Source organism: Cavia porcellus, unplaced genomic scaffold (assembly GCF_034190915.1).
Source record: "Cavia porcellus strain 051 isolate PalLab524CR breed Dunkin Hartley unplaced genomic scaffold, mCavPor4.1 scaffold_8, whole genome shotgun sequence".
Classification (NCBI taxonomy): Eukaryota; Metazoa; Chordata; class Mammalia; order Rodentia; family Caviidae; genus Cavia; species Cavia porcellus.
This window is the reverse complement of record NW_026947491.1, coordinates 72079626-72099090: the sequence shown is the minus strand read 5'-3', so window position 1 is coordinate 72099090 and position 19465 is coordinate 72079626. Positions and strand designations below refer to the sequence as shown.

At 32.7% G+C, this 19465-nt stretch overlaps 1 protein-coding gene and 1 long non-coding RNA gene across 5 annotated transcripts in view; one reads left to right on the top strand and one right to left on the bottom strand.

Annotated features, from left to right (window-relative positions):
• Positions 1 to 19465, bottom strand: part of Ptprq (protein tyrosine phosphatase receptor type Q) — a 201870-nt gene that overhangs the window by 99613 nt on the left and 82792 nt on the right. The gene's annotated exons all lie outside the window — the stretch shown is intronic.
• LOC134477366 (uncharacterized) overlaps positions 1 to 19465 on the top strand; it is a 177542-nt gene that overhangs the window by 118232 nt on the left and 39845 nt on the right. For 2 of the 4 annotated variants that reach the window (XR_010049394.1, XR_010049391.1), the window contains one exon: positions 15306 to 18738. The exons of 1 other annotated variant lie outside the window; for it this stretch is intronic. This is a non-coding gene — a long non-coding RNA (uncharacterized LOC134477366). Of the gene's footprint in view, positions 1 to 13522; positions 13629 to 15305; positions 18739 to 19465 lie in introns of those variants that run through there. One more of the 4 variants, XR_010049393.1, reaches the window with a different exon arrangement.

Sequence of the window (19465 nt, the reverse complement as noted above, 5' to 3'; positions counted from 1 at the left end):
GATGCCAATAAGAAAATTTCAACAAAAAGTGAAGATTTGAAACTGAAAGACCTTGAAACTGAAAGAACAATTAAGGACTAGAAGATATTTGGAAGAGAACATTGAATTCGCTTTAATACAATGATAAGACATATCAATGGTAACAGAACGCTTGTTAAGGGATGGGAAGGACCCTAGACTGAAGAAAAACAGCCTATGCAACAAAGTAATAAGAAAAATGGGAGAGAATAAGGTGTGGAAATAATGAAAGAGTGAACTCCTCCTGAGAGAGGAGTTGAAAATTATAGAGAACAATGGACAGAAATTTATTGGAAAATTTAAAGTGACAAAAACTTGAACCTTCATCAATCTTCTTATAAGTGAAAAGTAAATTTTATAGAAATTGGCCAGTTTATAAATGCAATACAATGCAGATTGCAATGATAAGGGATAATTAGGAATGGAGCTGGAAGAAAATCGAAAGAAATATTTGCAAAAATCTGATGATTTGTTGAATATGAGAAAACAGACAAAATGAGTGGACAGAGATACTCGACTGACAAAATTGGTATTGCAAAAGGAGATCAGCTATGTTCACCACTGTACTGTTGTTGGACTGTTGCAGAAGCAAGTTATGAATTTGGCTCTGAATTAATACAAATAATGCAAAGAGAAAAGTCTTGTAAATATTGTAAGTTTCTGTGTCCAGAAAAACAAATTAAGTAAACCAAAAATGCAATGATCTGTGGTCTGAAAGAAATGATAGATTTCTATGTAAAAATTACATGAAGAGGCTGCCATTTATTTAATGAATAATGTCTTTAACATAATAAGTTGGTTATTTCTGATAATGTCTGTCAATGTGGAGTAGATGGTTTCATCAGAGGTTGTGATCATATAGTTAGATACACATCTCTCTGTAAGTCTGTTTAGTTCAAAGATGTTCCAGGATCCAGAACAGTATTTATCTGAGTATGTTGTATAGGCGTGAATTTGAGTAGAACTATAGAACTGAAAATATGGATTGACATGCTTATATAAGAGTGCCAGAATAAATCATCTTAAAATAGAAGTTTATTTTTTTTGGATGAAAGAGAACTGAACAGTATCTACAAATGGCATTAAGACTTACTTTTAAAAAAAAAAGGTTAAGTACCTGTGACAATGCGTATACACATGGACAAATAGGGGCCCAAAATTCTACTGAATCTAAGTATAATACGTTTAGCCTCTAACTTATGCATTATTGAACATATATACTTATTAAAATACTTCAAAAAGACTTCTAAAAAATAAGTCATTTTTTTGGAGAAGGTTGTGAAGAAAACTGGTTGTATGCTTTCTATTTGTAGGCAAAATGATTTGACTTAATTTAAGGAGTCATTAGATGACAATTCTCATAGCAAGTCATAGCATGATATCTGTCAAAATGGCAGTTTTGATTTAAATTAGTTTACCTGAAAAGGTTATTAAATTTAGATAACTGATTTAATTGTCATCGAGACTATTTCCTAACACCTGGAGACAAAATTGAGATATTGACAATGGCAAAGAAACTAGAAATACATAATGGTTTATAGGGATTCATTTGAATATATATATATATATATATATATATATATATATATATTTAGTTAGTTAGTTAGTTTTATGCCTTTACTGTAGAGATAAACAGAAATACCTTGGAAGGAACAGTTTATGGTAGCATAAGAGGCCAAGTAAAATCAAATTGGGATATATTTGTATATATAAACAAGTGGAATTCTGACAGTGAATGAATGGTTGAGGGTGATATTGATAGAATCAGAACAGCAGATATTGGAGAACTGAGTCTCTTGGCAAATCAACAGTTAATGGACAGGGATATGTAATAGAAAAGAGCAGAAGAAACTCAGGGAAGCATATAATGTCTGTCATACATTAATAAATAACAAAGACAATCCCTAGTTACTGAAAGATTTTAAGAAAAAAAGTCTGATAATCAACTTAAAATCATATATATTATTGTGATGTGAACCCTTTCCTAAATTCCCATCACCACTTGTTCATTAGGATGATTTTATACAAAATTGGTAAGTGTGACTAGAATTTTTATAAAAATCATGAAGGAATCTCAGATTCCTAGGTTAGATAAAAATTAATTTTGTAAAACCAGACAAAATTTTATATCAAAATATTTTATTCCTGAAATATAAATTTCAGGGACTCTGGTCTGGTGGTAGTTCATATCAAATTTATCATCCTACAGATAGCAAGTATGAACTCAGGGGCGGGGAAAGTAAACAGAATTATTGGTGGGAAGTGTCACAGATTGGAGTGTGAGCTGCTAGACTGAGGAAAGGAAAGTCACAGAAAAGTTAGATCCAAATTTTGAGTTTAACTTAGTATTTTAATGTATAGTCACATTGCGGACTCCATAGAGTACAGTAGATACCCACAGCTGAAAAGCTGAGTGGAAATATAACTACTCAGGGGAGACAGAGCTTCAGGTTTAAATCCCACCAAATCAAAGATTTCCAAAGATCTCAGGTCAAAACCCCGGAAGATCTGCACTTTAAATCCCAAGAATAAAAATTCACTCTATCAATAAGGGTGAGATCATTCATGCATGAAATAACGATTCAGTAATTTAATAGTCATTAGAACAAAGCTAACACTCTCCAGTGTCTGCAATATATAACCCACAATGCCCAGGACAAATTCCCAGATAACTAGACAGTAGGATACTAGTGACAGTAATCAGTAGGAGGAATAAATGATCAGTAGAAGTATCACAGGATAACTAGGGTGATGTAACTTCAAAGAGAATGATGGTTAAACGCACTAACAAAAATATTTTATTTGACTTAATAAGTAATCATAAGAAAAGCAAAAGGAAAAGAGAATCTCAGTACAAGAGTAGAAACAGGACAAATTGAAAATTTACATAATGTATAAGCATAATAATTTAAATGAAAAAATTCAGTGGGTGTTCTTAACACCATAATAAGGGTAACATAGTACAATCAATGAATTTGATGATATTGCAATAGAAAATTTCTTCAACTTGAATAACAAAGAGTGAAGAATGGGATAGAGATATAGTCACTTCAAAGATATCAAAAGATGCATAATTAGACTCCCTAAAGAATATAACAGGAAAAAAGAAGAAAATATTTGAAAAAGCAGCATCACTTTTAAAAAAAATTTACCCATTCCAAAATCTCAATGAACCAAGAGCAAAATATATGCAGTGAAAGCCACCCTGGCCATATCATTGTCAAGCTGGAAAGTATAAATATTATAATGCATTTCACATACAAGACCTGATCATACATATGGTGGCTGACATCTCATCAAAAATAATGTGTGCTATAAGATAAAGATTTGACAACACTGATGCAAAAATGGGCAGGGGCTGGCATTTCAGAATCATATATCAGGAGAGAATGTTCTTCATAAGCAAAGAAGGGTTCCATCTTCACACGTAAATCTAAGAAAAAGACACACTACAAGAAATACAAACAGAAGTTCTTGAACTAAAAAGAGATTATGTCAGATATAATACCTTGACTACAGAAATAGCACTAATAATGATAAATATATGTGGTAATTTATTTTTTCCTTTTTTTGATACCAGACCTCACACTTGCCAGATAGGTACTATACCACTGAGCTAAGTGCCAGGCCTTGCTTCTTTTTTAAAAGCTGTCTTTATTAGCACTTATTAACTGTCTTTATGATATTCTCATACATGCAAATGGCATATTTCAATCACATCTATCTGCCCTATTAAGGCTCTTTTCTTAAGTAAAAATAATCCAAAAATTATGGGCTGTATGGAGTACATTAATATGAAATATTTCAAACATACAGCTTTCAAATTTATAAGAGCAGAGCAATTAGAATTAGATGAAAATATACTCTTGTACATGTCTTACACAGTATCTAATAGATAAAATAAGGTAAAGAATCACATTTTACTCCTACAAGTAGCTAATAGAAATGATAATGCTAAGAAATATAGCTAAAAATCCAATAAAGAAATAAAAAAACCAAATTAAACATATTTAGTTAACCCAAAAGACAAGAAAATATGGTAAATAAAAGAAAAAAAAAAAAAAAGAAAGAAAACACACAGTGAACTAATGAACTAACATACCCTGAACTAATACTATGGCTAATAATATGGCTAGTAAGTGAAAAACAGACATTACTTTCAACTGTGTATTGGTGATAATTTAAAATAATCATATGATGAGTTGAAGAAAACATCTCTAATGTTCTTAATTTTGAAAAATTTCTCTGACGATAATAGAAATAAATTTTAAAATGGCTTGTGGAAGGTTATTTAGAAAAGCCCAAAATATTTGGAAATTAGTTATCATTTTAAAGCTCCACAGATCCAAAAAGATACCACAAATGAAATTAGAATATATTTTATCTGAAAATAAATTTAAAATGTGATATGTAGGCATTAAGAGAAAACATACAGCTGCAAATTATTCTAGTTGAAATAAAGGCTTAAAATCAGATGCTATATTTACATTTTAAGACAAGTGAAAAATAAACACACATTAAACCAAAAATAAATATAAATGTCTTTATAAAGAATGAAACTATAAGACCAGAAATCAATGTAATAGAAAACAAACACAGAATATTGTTCAAAAGTGACTCTACAGGGCTGCGGATTTAGCTCGGTGACTAAATGCTCGCCTGCTAAGTGCAAAGTTGTGAATTTGATCCCTGCTACCAAAAAAAAGAAAAGAAATAAACAGTGGCTCCATAGAAAAATTATTAAAGTTTATAGACATGTATCAAGATGTATGAAAACAAAAAAGAAAACAAATATTTAATTTCATGAATGAAAACCGGAATAGATCTGATGCTAAAAATTTTAAAACAATCTTAGATAAAGTAGTCAAGTTTCTTGAAATTGAAACTTACACAAAATTATTTAGAAAACATAAAAAAAATCTCTTTATATAATACACAAAATACTTTTTAAACAAACTGGCCCAATAGGAAGTGCCAATTTCAGATGATTTCACTGAGTGGTTGGAATCAAAAAGTTTAAGGCAAAATATAAAAGAAACCATGAAATATTTAACCTTATTTAATTTGCCATTGTGGGCTCTGCATGCATCTGTTTTCCTGCAAAGATTCAAATTTACCCTCCTTTATGGCAGATAGATAGATGGTAATATAGATATGTTAATGAGCACAGACCATTTCTAAGATTTAACTATTGTTTTTTATGCTGCTATACACATAGGTAGATGTTTATCACTATATCACAGTATTATGATGTCTTTAACTCTTTCATGAAGAAACTCACAAGATGTAGGTATTGCTGAGTTGAATGGAATCTCTATTTTTAGGTTTTATTGCTTGTTTTTTTAGAAGTCTCCATACTGATTTCCTTAGTGGCCATACTAATTTACATTCCTACCAACAATTTTCCCCAAAACTTGACAGCATTCTTTTTTTTTTTTTTTGAGTTTTTAATAATAGCCATTCTTTCCAGAGTAAGATGAAATGTCAGTGTTGTTTCAATTTGCACTTATCTATGGCCAAAACTGCTGATGTTTTTCTCCTGTACTTAATGGTCATTATTATTCCTTTCAAGAAGGGTCTATTTATTTCAATTGCCCATTTTTGACTGAGTCTTTTATTTTAGATCTAGTTTTTTGAGTTCTTTATATATTCTAGATATTAGTCCTTTGTCCAAGGAGTAGCAGGCAGAACTTTTTTCCCTTTCTGTAGTGGCCTAGGATAGCCCTGTTACAAATATAAGTGAAAGATGCCACAATTCAAACACATTACCTAAAAATATGTACACATTCAACAGCCCTTTGCAAATTAAAGCTAGTCATATATACTAGAATACCTCATCTGACTACATTGTTGTCTACTCTGGAAGAAAATTTTCATGTAATATTCAAGAGTAAGTCGTGGAAGTTATCACAGTAACATAACAAAAGAGAAAAGAGCTACTTCAATGAACTCCAAAAGTCAAGTACCAAAAGTCAACTTCCACTCAACAACAAGTATTCATACTAAACTATAATAGGAAATAATTATCTCGTGTTTGAAAAAGAGCATTTATAAAAAGTCGCTGGGTATGGTGGTGCACACCTGTAATCCAAGTACTCCAGAGGCTGAGGTAGGAAAATCACCAGAAGTTCAAGGCCAGTTTGGGCTACACCATGAATTTAAGGCCAGAATAAATCACATAGCACTATCTTGTGTCAAAAAAGTCTGCAGAGCAATATACAAAATGATGACTAATCTTACCCCTCAGACTGTGACCAATGAGAGAATGTTAGCTTTTATCACTTCTATTTAACACCGTACTACAGAATGTAGCCAGTGCAATAAAGGAAAAAAAAGTATTAAAGTTAAGAAATAGAGAAAATAGTTTAAATAAAAAACACAAAAATTTTAATATAGAAGATCTAATGGAATATATTTTAAACACTTCTACAACTGAAATGAAGTTATCAAACTTGTAGAATATGATGTCAATATAGAAACTGGTTTTTCTGTATTTTTTTTTTTTTGGTCTTTTTGAGACAAGGTCTCTCTATGTAGCTCAGACTTGCCTTCAACTCACTTTGTAGCCCAGGCTGGCCTCAAACTCACAGCAGTCCACCTGCCTCAGCCTTCCAAGTGCTGGGATAACATGTATGTACCGCCCTGTTTGGCCATCTTCCTGTATTCTTCATCAACTGACAATTATACTAACTTTGTTTGGGATAATATGAAATATTACATGGAAGTAATTTAACAAGAGACATACAAACCCATTTACTGAAAGCTAATACATTGTTGAAAAAAATTGCATAAGACTTTGAAAGATGAAATATAACATTAATTAATAATATTGTAAAGCTATACCTTCTGGACTATAACTCATATACTGCTTATGAAATCTCAGTGAAAATGTCACAACTATGTTTTGTAAAACTTAATAAGATATTTGTATTTATAATATTGATATGAAAATGTGAAGTAACAAATTTGGAAAAATAACACATTTTTAGAATTTATACTAAGTGACTTCAAGCTTATTATAAAGTTATAGTACTAAATTCAATGTGATTATTATCATAAAGATAGAAAAATACATCAATGGAAGAAAATACATTCTAATAATAAATTCAAGTAAAAAAGTCATTTGAGTTTAAACAAAACTTTCAAGCCAACTCAAAAGCTTTTCAACAAAATGTTTTAGAAAAGTTGGATAAATTTATTTAAAAAATGAATTTGGAATAATGTCTCATACATACTACATACAGAAGCACACATAATTTAAAACAAATAGTACCAACAAATGAATAAACCAAAGCTATACAATTTCTAGAATAAAATAGAAGATAACATCCTCATGATCTTGAAATAAGTGATGATTTCTTAGATAAGGCACAAAATGTAGTAGTATGGAATTAAAAATTACTCACTGGATTTCATCAAAATTAAAAGGAAATAGAAAGTCAAGCTGTTGGGCTGGGGATTTAGCTCAGTGGCATAAGCACCTGCCTAGTAAGCAGCAGGTTGTGAGTTCTATCCACAGTACCCACCTCCCAAAAAAAATACCCAAAAAGAAAGTTAAGCTGTTGACTGTAGGATAATGTTTGTTATATAGACAAACATTGACAGATATTAGTGAGAGATATTATGGCTTGAATCTTAAATGTCCCCTCAAGGAGCATAAGCCAAAGGTGTGTGGGGCCGTTGGTGTTACTGGGAGGTGGAAGAATCTTAGAGGTAAAGTCAACTGGAAAGAAGCTAGATTACCGGGCAACTGCCTTGGAAGGGGATATTAAGACCTCAGCACTGTCCTGTCTCTCTCTGTGCTCCTTGAATGCCACGAGGGCGATCCTGCTTTCCTCCACCACCCACTGTCTGCCGTAATGCTGCATCTCACCCCGGGCCCAGCAGCAGTGGAGCCAAGCAACCATGGACTGAAACTTCTAAAAACGTGAGCGAAAATAAGTCATTCCTCCTGTGAATTGCTTACGTTTGCCATTTGTCACAGAAAAACAAATGCTGATTACCATAAAGGACTTGAATCTAAAATATATAACTGCTAAAACTCAATAATAAAGAACAAACACTTTCAGAAAAAAAATGTGCTAAAAACCTGAGAGGACTGTTCTCATTCTATACATGACAACATGTTTGAATTTCTGTTGCTAAAGTTTATTTAAATAACACCTGTTCCCGCTGAAAACTATTTGAATATGTTTTATTATATATGGTATATTATGGTAATTTCATAAAATAAAAAATGTCTATTGGCAGACTTTTGACCCACAATATTACTGTCTAAAATTAATGATACACACCAAAATCAGTTATTGATCATTTTTTCTTTCAAAGTATTTTATTGATTAGCCATCGAGCATTTGATAGCAGCTCAAGGATAGGGAGGAATTCGTGTAATTGTATCGCCTGCTCATCTGCCAGTGATGAAGTCTTCTACTGTGCAGACCAGTAAACATGGAAGCAAAGCAACTAAAGTGTGAGTACTGGAGGTCAATCTCAGTTAAATATACACTATGTTTTAGAAGAAATGCTGACCCTGGGCAGGTAACACTGAACCTCGCACATGGAGTTGAGAAACTTAACGAAGAAAAATTATGAATATAAAAAAGAAAAGTAATTGAGGAGGAACAGATAAAGGGTGATGTTCCACAGGAAGCAATGCAAGCAAAAACTTCACATTAAGAGAGCACTTGTAGATACTTCATAATGCTGAAAGTGTAAGGCATAAAATGCTAAAAACCAGTTCAGGTTTTGAAAGATTGTAGCAGTCCAGTAAGACACAGAACAGGTACTCTTCATCATAAGATAAACACTGAAACAAAAGGTACTCAATAAATTTCTATGAAGATTCACTGATTCTCAATGTTTTTAATATTTTATATTGTACTAAATATTAATTTATTTTCTATACATTCATGACTGATTTTAATGTCATAAAAATTTTGAGGATCAGAGAACTATTATAATTTTCCTAACAGATTATTAAGATTATTTTGGCACAATTTCAGGTTATACTGTCATTTGTATAATCTCTGCAATGATTATATGAATGCTCGATAACCACATGGAAGTAATCCAACATCATTAGTCATCAATAAATACAAGTTAAAGTCACATTAAGATGGTATTCTTTTAGACCAAAGAAAACGATGAAAATTTAAGAGTGATAAATTCTACTGAAAATGAGACGTGTTCATAACTCTCATACACTGCTGCTCAGTACGTACTTAATAAAAGCACAATCACTTTAGAAAATTGTCGGGTTTCTTGAAGAGTTAAATAGTCATGTATTCACTGACCTAGTGGTTCCACACACAAAAAATTATTTGAACAAAAACAGAGCATTTTAGTTTGAAATATAATCCATGATATTCACCAAAATGTAATAGTCTACATGTACACTAAAGAAATAATGAAATATGCAGATGGAAAGTTATGCAATAATGAGAGAAAAACAAATTAAGGTGTTTACAGCAAATGAATTTTGTAATTATACTGAAGTAAATAGGTCAGAGCTAAACAGCTCCACATAGCTTAAGAACAATGGAATCTAATCTGTGTTAACTGGAGTTAGGACAGGGGATGCTCTAAGGAGTGGGTAGGCAAGAGAAAGTTTCATTGGAGGTAGAAATGGTTTACATGTTGACTAGATAGTATATCAGTATATATATTTTTCAAAACTTACTGGATTTTTACATTTAAATTTTGTGCATTCTACTATACATAAATTTCCTAAGGTAGAAAACAAACACAAAGAAAATATTGCTCTTAAAAACAGTTATAATATTCAAAATAAGTCATAAATTATTCATGTACAAAGAAGCTAAAAGTACTAGATACTGGTACTTTCTGGATAATATTTTGTAAATCTAGCCTTTTAACAGAAAAAATAGTTTATTTCTCATATATCAGTATCAGAAAAGAATTCTGAAGTTAGTAAGTCAATAACTATTTTCTCTGTCATGGTGTACCTGTTCAATTTTCAGGTAAAATTCCTAAAAAAAATTCTTCTGAGGATAGCATTCTATCTTTTAAGATAGAATGTTTGTGCCTTTAAGATAGAATGTTTGTGCCTTTAAGATAGAAGTTTTGTGCCTTTAATGTCCTAACATCCTAGGTACAAAGTCAGTTGGCAATTTCAAATCTAAACTTTAAAAATGTTGGTCCTTCTATACATAATAAATCATTAATATAGTTGTGTTTAAAAACTTATACAATGGAATCTTGGTTTTTTAAAAACATTATGTAAAGTAGGGTTAATTTAATTGATGAACTTCTGAACACTAGGCTGCTAATTTTGTGTGCATCTTTTGATCAGCATAGATTTAATTATTGTGATCAAGATAGAAAATTTCTAGTATTATAGTTTATTTTTAAGGTACAACAAGGCATCCAGACAGAACCAGTGCACTATTTTTCAAAGCTGCAGTGAGTAGAAGTGAAAACAAATTATTAATATACTAAGAAACGTTACTTTCACTTTATTTAAATTTTGAAAGCATGTAATCTTATAGAAGCTGCATATGCATGCGTTACACTTAAAAACAGCTTTCTCACCGAACTTGCAATTTCCTATGCCATGAAACTTGGAATACCTTAAATTCACTGAACTGACATTAACAGTAAATTGTACAACCTGTCTGATCAAAACCTTTTCTTTACATTCACATTGCACTGATTTTAAATTAAATCTAAAGCATTGCAATATTATTTCAAAAATATCACTAAAACTCATTTATTCTACATTTCAGAATATTTATACAATTACTCGATGTTTTTCATGGAGTTTATAATTTCATACCATCAACAGGCTCACTACCGAAGCTTTCAAGTAGCACAGATCCCAGAGAAAGAAGAGTACTTTCACAGGCACACACACGTGATTAACTTTACTTAAAAGCGGGAAAGGATAAGAAAACAGTCAGGGTGGGGTTGATATGTAAAGGCTGTTGTGACAAGTACCAGCTACAGCTGCACAGAACAGAAATGGAAATAAGGTAACAAGATACGCTCCAGTTTCTAAATAAGTGAATAAAATTGTTGCTGGAGGAACAGCTGGCTTTAGCTGGAGCTTGGATAAAGAGAAGAGTGGTTGCCACAGTCCACTTAATGAAAGGTATCAGAGCGTCAGTGAGGCCAAGGAGAATTACTCCTTGTAGCTCAAATTCATTTTTTTACAAAAGGAATTACATTTAAAAGGATTTTTAAATTTATGATTTATAATTTGATATCTAAGATGATTTCAACATAGCAAACATTACACTTTTGGAGCTGGTCCAAAATTAAAACAAAAGTGATGTGACTCCTTTAACTTTAAACATTTCCCAGAATGTCCTCAGTAGTTTACAGACCTTAGTATATTAATTCATAATATTTTAGTTGTATAGTTTAAGGAAAGATTTGAAAATAGAGATCGAGATTTCCCTGACTTTTCAATCCATATTTGGGTAAGACTATATATACAGTCACATCACTAACATGACTATACACAGTAATGAAAATATTCTCACAAACTGAATTTCTCTACCTCAGAATGAGTCTATGTAGACATTGTAAAAAGGAAAGAAATTGACCCAACTTCAATAAAAACAAATGATTTGTTGAACATCTAAGGAAGTGAAGGCATCATAAATTAGTGGAATGGGTTCTGGAAAAGTAATAATTTTTGCTAATATAGTTATAATAAACAGTTCAACACTTAAGTACTATGCCTCATGCATGCAAAATAAAATGACTGAGTTGTTACTTCTGAGATCCAAGAGACTTAAAATATATAATTCTAAATTTTAGCAGCATAATAAATACATTTGCTTTGTCAGTGTTCTCAATAGCCTCTAACCCATAATTTAAATGTATTAAATAACTTAAACTTGAATAGACAAAAAGAGTATCATATGTGATATTGAAAATATACCCTTGGGTAAACATTGTCTTCAAGGAAGAGAGGGTAAATAAAATTTTCCCAGTTCCTTTCACTATGTATAATAAAAATCACAAACATTAAATATAAAACAAAATCAACCAAAAATCAGATCAGCTAAGCAATCCAAGACCCATATAATAACATGAGGGTGAAATGCTAGAGTTTTCTTTTTGCTGCATTTATCTAGAATTCACTAGTCCAGAAATGCCAACCAACTAAGAGAATAAAGTTCTAATAAAAATCTGTTCTCTTTAGCCAATAATAACAAATCAACAACCCCAACCTCCACATAAAATAGTGCAATCTGGAAAGGTAGAAAATTTTTAAACAATAACAGCTCTATCCAAAAAACAAAAAACAAAAAACAAAAACACAAGGAAAGCTGAGGTCTCACTCCCTCTTCAATGGGAAGCTATGTTCAATGGGAAGCTAAGTCTTCTTCACTAACCTCTTCCCCCTTTATACCGGACAGCATGATGTTTGAAAAGATGAGTAGGGAGATAAGACTTTCTCACTTCTGCAGTAAAAGGTCACCTTCACTACTATACTAGTGAAGCCCAGAAATGGAGAAAGATAAGGCAGTCCTGCACCTGCCAGACAGGGGAGACCTCGCAAGGAGCCAGATAGCCCTTGCCCACTCAGTAGTAACAGTGCTCTCCTCCATGTCAATAGCCGCCAAGTGGGGAACTTGGACTTTGGCCCTGATGTGGGAAAACAGAGAAGTGTCATTCCTTTCCCTACCTAAGTAACATCAAAGGGAAGTGCTATGATCCGAATGCTGTGTGCCCACTTCAAATTCGTGTCTTGAAACATAATCATCAGTGTGATTATGTAAGATTAGAGCATGAAGGTAAGACCCTCAGGATTGAGATGAGGTCAAGAAAGAGGGCTCAAGATGCCTTAGCTCTTCCGCCACATGAGAAAGAAACACCTATGAGCAAGGAATTGGGCTTTTACTAAATGCTGAATATAAAATTGTTATTTGTGGACCTTCCAGTGTCCAAAACTATGCTAGGCAAATTTCTGTTCTTTATAAGCCATGCAGTTCATAACATGTTTTATAGCATCCCAAGTGAATTAAGACAGAAACCATTATAAATGTAATATGTCTAACATTTCTAGATCTGCTGAAGTTACCTATTTCATAGTAATGAGTTATAGCTGTGCTTTTTGGAGGGTGAGCCCATGAGACCATTTTATCTAAATTATAAAATTTATGCATGTAAAGTTGTCTGCAGTATTCTTTCATCTTTTGTTGCCTGTAATGTCTATATTGATTTCATTCCTAAATATTATAATTTATATTCCTTTCTCTGCTTTTTTGGTTTATTTGTTATAGTTGCTAGAGGTTTGCTAATTTCATTTCAAGGAGTCACTTTTTGTTTCATTGATTTTTCTTACTGTTTTTTCAGTGGAATTGGTTTCTGCACTTTACTATCCACTTTCTTCCACAGAATTTAGATTTATCTTCTTTTTCTATACTTTGGGAGGACAGAAAGATTAGATTATTGATCTAAGATAGTTTTTTCGAAGGTACATCTTATTTATTTATTTATTTATTTATTTATTTGGGTTTTTTTGAAGCAGAGTTTCACTAAGTAGTTCAGGCTGACCTTGAACTCACTGTGTATCCCTGGCTGTCCTGAACTTCAGTGATCCTCCTGCCTCAGCCTTCCAAGTACAAAGATTACAGGTGTGTACCACCATGCTCAGCTTCTATTTCACTTTATTTTACTGAGTAAATTCATACCTTTAATACTACAACTTTTTCCACTGCTTTTACGGAGTCCCATAGAGTTTAGTATGTTGTATTTTCAGTTTCATACATTCAGTTACCTGTCTTGAGATTTTCTTTATCTCTCTTGAGACTGTCTTGGACCCATGGATTACTTATAAGTACTGCTTTTTGTAACTGGTTTGATATTACATTTCAGCTCCAAGTTCACATCCTGAGAGCATATAAAATAATTTTTAAAACTCTCTAAAAAGAGATCTCTGGGATAATAGTATAGCCAGAGAATTCTAAAAATTTAGAGAACAATTGACATTTAAGTAATATGTTCCAGAAAATAAAAGAAATTCACTTTGTGAAGCCAGTATTTTGCTTATATGATACAGAGACCATGACAGTAAAGACAGAGACAGAGAAAGAAAGAGATAGTGACAGAGACAGACACAGAGAGACAAACCATATCTCTCATGAATTCTGACAAAAAAACCTTTTCAAATATTAGAAAATAGAGATCAGAAATTGTTATAATTTGAATGCATCCCACAAATGCAAATGTCCTGAAGATTTAATCCCTGAATTCTGTTAATGGCATCTGAAGGTGGGGCAAAATCATGGAGTAGAACTATGATCGTGGTTTTACAAGAAAGAGACCCACACTGTCACTCTTCTGTCTTGTCAAGTGACACCCATCACGTCAGAATGCAGAAAGTCCTCACCAAACGGGAAGAAAATGCTGGTGTTAAGCTCTTAGATTTCTCAGCCTCCACAACGTGAGCCAAATAAACTATTTGTTATAAACTATCTAGTCTCCAGTATTTTGTTACAACTACAGAAAACCTAGATTGTAATATGCTGCACATGCCTGCAGGCGGATGTGAGTATGTGTGTGTGTGTGTGTGTGTGTGTGTGTGTGTGTGTGTGTGTGCACGTGTACACCACTGCCAAGCAGGATTGATTCAAAGACTTCAAAGCCCTCTTTTGAATATCAAAAAATTAACAAAGTAATTCACCATATTTATAAATCAAAGAAATGGTAGCAGTGCAGTAAAGGAAGAAAAACAAATAGCAGAGAAGCAGATCAAACAAGAAGACATAAAAGCTTCCCCTGTTTACACATGAAGCTGTCCCTGTTTATAAAGAATTATCAATACAGAGAATCTCAAAGATTCTCTGAAATATTCTTAGAACTCAAAAGAGTCAGGAGAAAACATGCGGGCTTCTGTAGCCGGTGGAGAGGCTGTTGGGTGGCCTTTACTCCAGCACCCCTTACCGGCTCCTGAGTCTTCAGCCGCATAGCAAGTCCAGGGCAACCCTGGCATTTGCATGGAGATGGAGGTGGTCCCTTAGGCCCCTATTAAGCCACAGGTCCCTTATGTTACAGTACTGTGTCCTTCTCCTGGCCTATTTTAGGCAACTTTGCCACCTCTCCTTCAGACACACACCCAGCCGCCTCTTCTCCAGCCTCGCCAGACTGGCAACAACCTTCCATTCAGAACTGTTTTCAGAAAATATGAGACAATGACTTATCAGAAGAAGAGACAGCTCTAAGTTGTTCTTAACCAGAGTGAATCTTATACTTTTTTGAAAAGCCAACTAGACTCAGCATTCACATGACCAAAATTTCCAATTCTGTCCTAGATAAAGAAGAACAAGATCATCACTCCCTTCTGGAAACTTGGAACACTATGTAACTCTCAAAAGAACTAAGAAGACCAAGCTTGACAGAATGATGAGTAAATTCTCATTATCAAACTTACAGAAAAATCTGAATATTTCATTAAATTCACACATGATCAGATCATCCAGCCATCTGGGACAAGACCAATGAATTATGTATTCTGAAGCTTTTTTGCATATGTGGGTACAGGTTTAAATTCAAGCAAGGGTCATGCATCTTTTTTTTCAACTGATTATAGCCCTGATAAATTTTGTACCTTGAGACACTTAACTATACCTGTAGGCTCATTTTAATGCATCCTGAGACTTTCTAATTGGCACCACATACTTTTTTTCTTCCTGTGCCTTATGATGGTGTATTTTCCAAATAAAAACACCTGGAAAAGCATCAAGCAAACCACCTTCAATGGCTTTCAACAAATGGAGAATTTCACCATGAACAGTTTTAAAAGAAGTGTTTGTATAAAAGTATGTACATATGAATTTGAAATTATTATTTATGTGCTACAAAATCTTCTATCTTGGGCTTCAGGTATATGAATTCCTCCTATACTAGCATAGTAATTTTCTGTGATCAAAAATGACTATACTTTATAATTGAAAATAGTATTACTAACAACAAAATACTATAAATAGAATGATGGCTTTTGAATCCAAACATTATAATAATAATAATAAAAACATATTATTTTTGGCCAAATTTGGGAGTCAGGTTAGGCCTGTACCCTCACAAGTTTTTTCTGGGTGAACACTGCAGTCAAACACTGGAGAGTATTCTCAGAAAAAATAGTACATGAGTTAAATATTTTTTTTGTTCACAGGTCATTAGTAGTTTGTATCAGTACAACTATTAATAATGGATTATTTCATCTGCAATCATTACTTTAAGAAATTACTTGTGTTATTTCATACTGTAAATTTAGCAGACTGTCCAATTTTCTACTATGTCACAGGCAAACTTTGTGACAAGCAAAACTAAGAGCAAAATCAGGTCTAACCCAGTCATGCAAACTTCCTTCCAACACTCTTCCCAACAAAATACTCTGATTGCTCTGCACACACATGCTGCATTGCTTTCTCCACGATACATTTTCTCTTGCTGTATCTTCAAATTGTTTACTCTTCTGTATTACTTTTCTGTTAATATCATCATTTGCATGAATAGTGAAGTGCCATGAATAGTGAAGCTTATTGTAAGTGTTCTTCTCCACTTTATCACAAGTGCTTTAGGAAGCTCTGATGCCCCTAGATCCCACTGTCCAAGAAACTTCAAATTAAAAACAATATTCTTTGGCATGCATAGTGGATATTTCTCATATAGTGAAAGACTACCAAAAAATATGTGGAAATTTTAACTATTTCATATTTGACAGTCTAAGTAGGCATTGGTGTATCTACCTATGAAATTCAAAATTTGAGGCAAATATCACTACATCGTCTTCCAATTAGATAATTGGAAACCTCTCTTACAAAGTATTTCTGTTGGTAGCAAGGAGCAACTTTTTTTTTTTTTTTTTTTTTTTTTTGTCTTTTTCGTTTTTATCGGTACCAGGGATTGAACTCACAACTGCCTGCTTGCAAGGCAGGCGCTTATGCCGCTAAATCCCCAGCCCAAGGAGCAACTTCTAATTCATATTCTACTTGTTCAATAAACTCTATTTCTCATGAATTACTATGTGATTTATTCTTCATGCCATAAAATTGGCCAACATATTATATGGTTTCCATTGAATTACATCATGTGTATTTAATACATATTTATGATAATAGTGGGGTTAAATGGATGTACAACACAGAGATCTCCAGGTCTTTTGTCAATCAAACTTGGGTCAGGAACTCTAAACTCAGTTGTTGCATAGTAAGCAGCAGATAAGTATATACTCTTTAACTCTTCATGGTACTGCAAGAAGTGTAAAAAGATATTTCTCATCTGATTTAACAAAGCATTATATTTAGTAGTTAAATCTGCATTAAAGCTATTCGGTAAAACATCTGAATTTCAATTAGATTAGTAATGCTAATAGTTATTTTTCTTTGCTCTGTGACTGACAACTATGTCTTTTGTGTTTTTAACAATTACATTGGTGAGTAGAATGTGTCAATTCACTTCTGAAGAGCAAACAGAATCCTGCAATTTCCTTGATTCCTTTCCTCACATCTTAATTCAGAAGGCAGGAGAAGGAAATATAAGTGGGATGTAAGTAAAGGAAAGTAAGTATTTCAATTAGGATACTAATTTGTAACCATGAAAATCACTTCTGCCACTTACATTAAATCTATTGAATGATACAGAAGACTGACATAGATTTGTATCAATAATATAAATCTTTTATTAAAAAACTGATATGTTTGAAGCTATAGTATATGAAGTTATATTCAAATATTTCAAGGAAAAAGACACTATGGTAACTACTATTAAACCGGGTTATTTGGTGGTGAAACACTAGGTTGCTGAAACTGTCATGCTTTGACCTGTACTGTTATGATGTTATGTCCTCTTTTATCTCAATCTCTTCCTTATTCATTAAAAAAATATTTAGTTACTTTTTATGATTTTTTAATTAAGGGAAAAAATCAAAAAAATTAGCAGGATATATTATAGTAACTTATTTGATTTCCTATTAACTTGATTTGAAGTCCTGTAATACTCCCACTATCTTGTTTTGACTGATTAGACTCTGTTCCATATGATAGTATCAATTTTGAAGGTATAGGCAACTACTTTGAAGGCAATAAGATTCACTATGATGCCCATTCTGGTTTGACTATTATCTTCTTTGGAAGTCCTGCAGTGTTTACAAGGTTTAGGTTTTATTGGTCTTGTTCTCTACTGTTTCGTTCAACTTTGTAATACCTAATGAGATAGACAATTCTTTTTAAGGAAGCAAGAGGCATTATGGTAACCATTGTCGATAACCTTGTACTGTTTTTACATCATGTGCTATGTCTATCCTTGGTTTTGACTGACAGCTTTGTTTTGTCATATTTGACTTTATTCTCTTCCAAAAAAAAAGTAATAAGAACTAAGGAATAATAAAACTCAAAATGTGTAAATTTTGTTGTAAAAAAGAGAGGGAAAAAATGCTCTAAAGTATACAACTGCAAGTGTGTTTAGGGGTGTTAAATAGATGCCCATATTAATGATTTTGGTTGGATCATTGAACACAACTGTTTGCAGTCTCACTGTTTGAATGTCCACTTTGAATGCTTTGATACTGTGACCTGAGCAACTGTTTCTAGGATGATAATTGTAATCTATTAACTGGTGATTTCTTACTGTTTTTTTTTTTTTTTTGTAGTTCTGTATTAATTGTACCCTTACACTACTTTGTTTTGTTTTGTTTTGTTTTTTCTCTTTTTCCTTTTAAATAAAATTTTTTTAAAAAACTGTCAAGTGGCTGTCGCAGTTAGTCATAATCAGAGCTTGCTGAGTAATCTCTGCTCTACCTAGGGAAGTCTACAAAATACAGATCCTACAAAGTGCATAACAATTGCGCATCTTAAGTACTTCCTAGGGCTGTTGTGGTCAAGGCTGTGAAGAATAGAATTGAGATTTTATGTATACTCTGTTAAACAGAACAGGAAAATTTAAGGAAATAAGAGTAGTATGAAAAAACAAAAATACTAAAAATACTCTTCATCAGTCTGTCTTATCACCAGTACATTTGCAAGTATAGTGGACTTTTAGTGGGTCCTTGCCTATTTACAATATTTCCCATTGGATAAAATGCTAATAAAGAACCCATCACTGAAAAAGAATGCTCCTAAAAACCACAACTTTGTATTTTACTTTGCTCAAGTAAGTTTTTGGCATCTGGTGAATACTGTTTATTTTTCTATTGGTTCTAAATTGTGGAATTTGAGGGAGAGTAGAATAAGCTCAAATTGTAAAATTATCTTCCACAAAATGTCCAAGTTTTAAATCTCAGCATTCAATCACATTTACTATGGTTTGGCAGTAATGTGGATAGGTGCATGCGTTTTGTGTCAGTTCAAACTTCTAAAAGTCAAATCTTCAATGCATATGTACTTGTCATATATTTTCTTGGTACATATATCTTGGCCCAAAATGCTATTAGAGGAACCAACTTTGGAGACTTTCATTTTTCTGCCTTATTCCA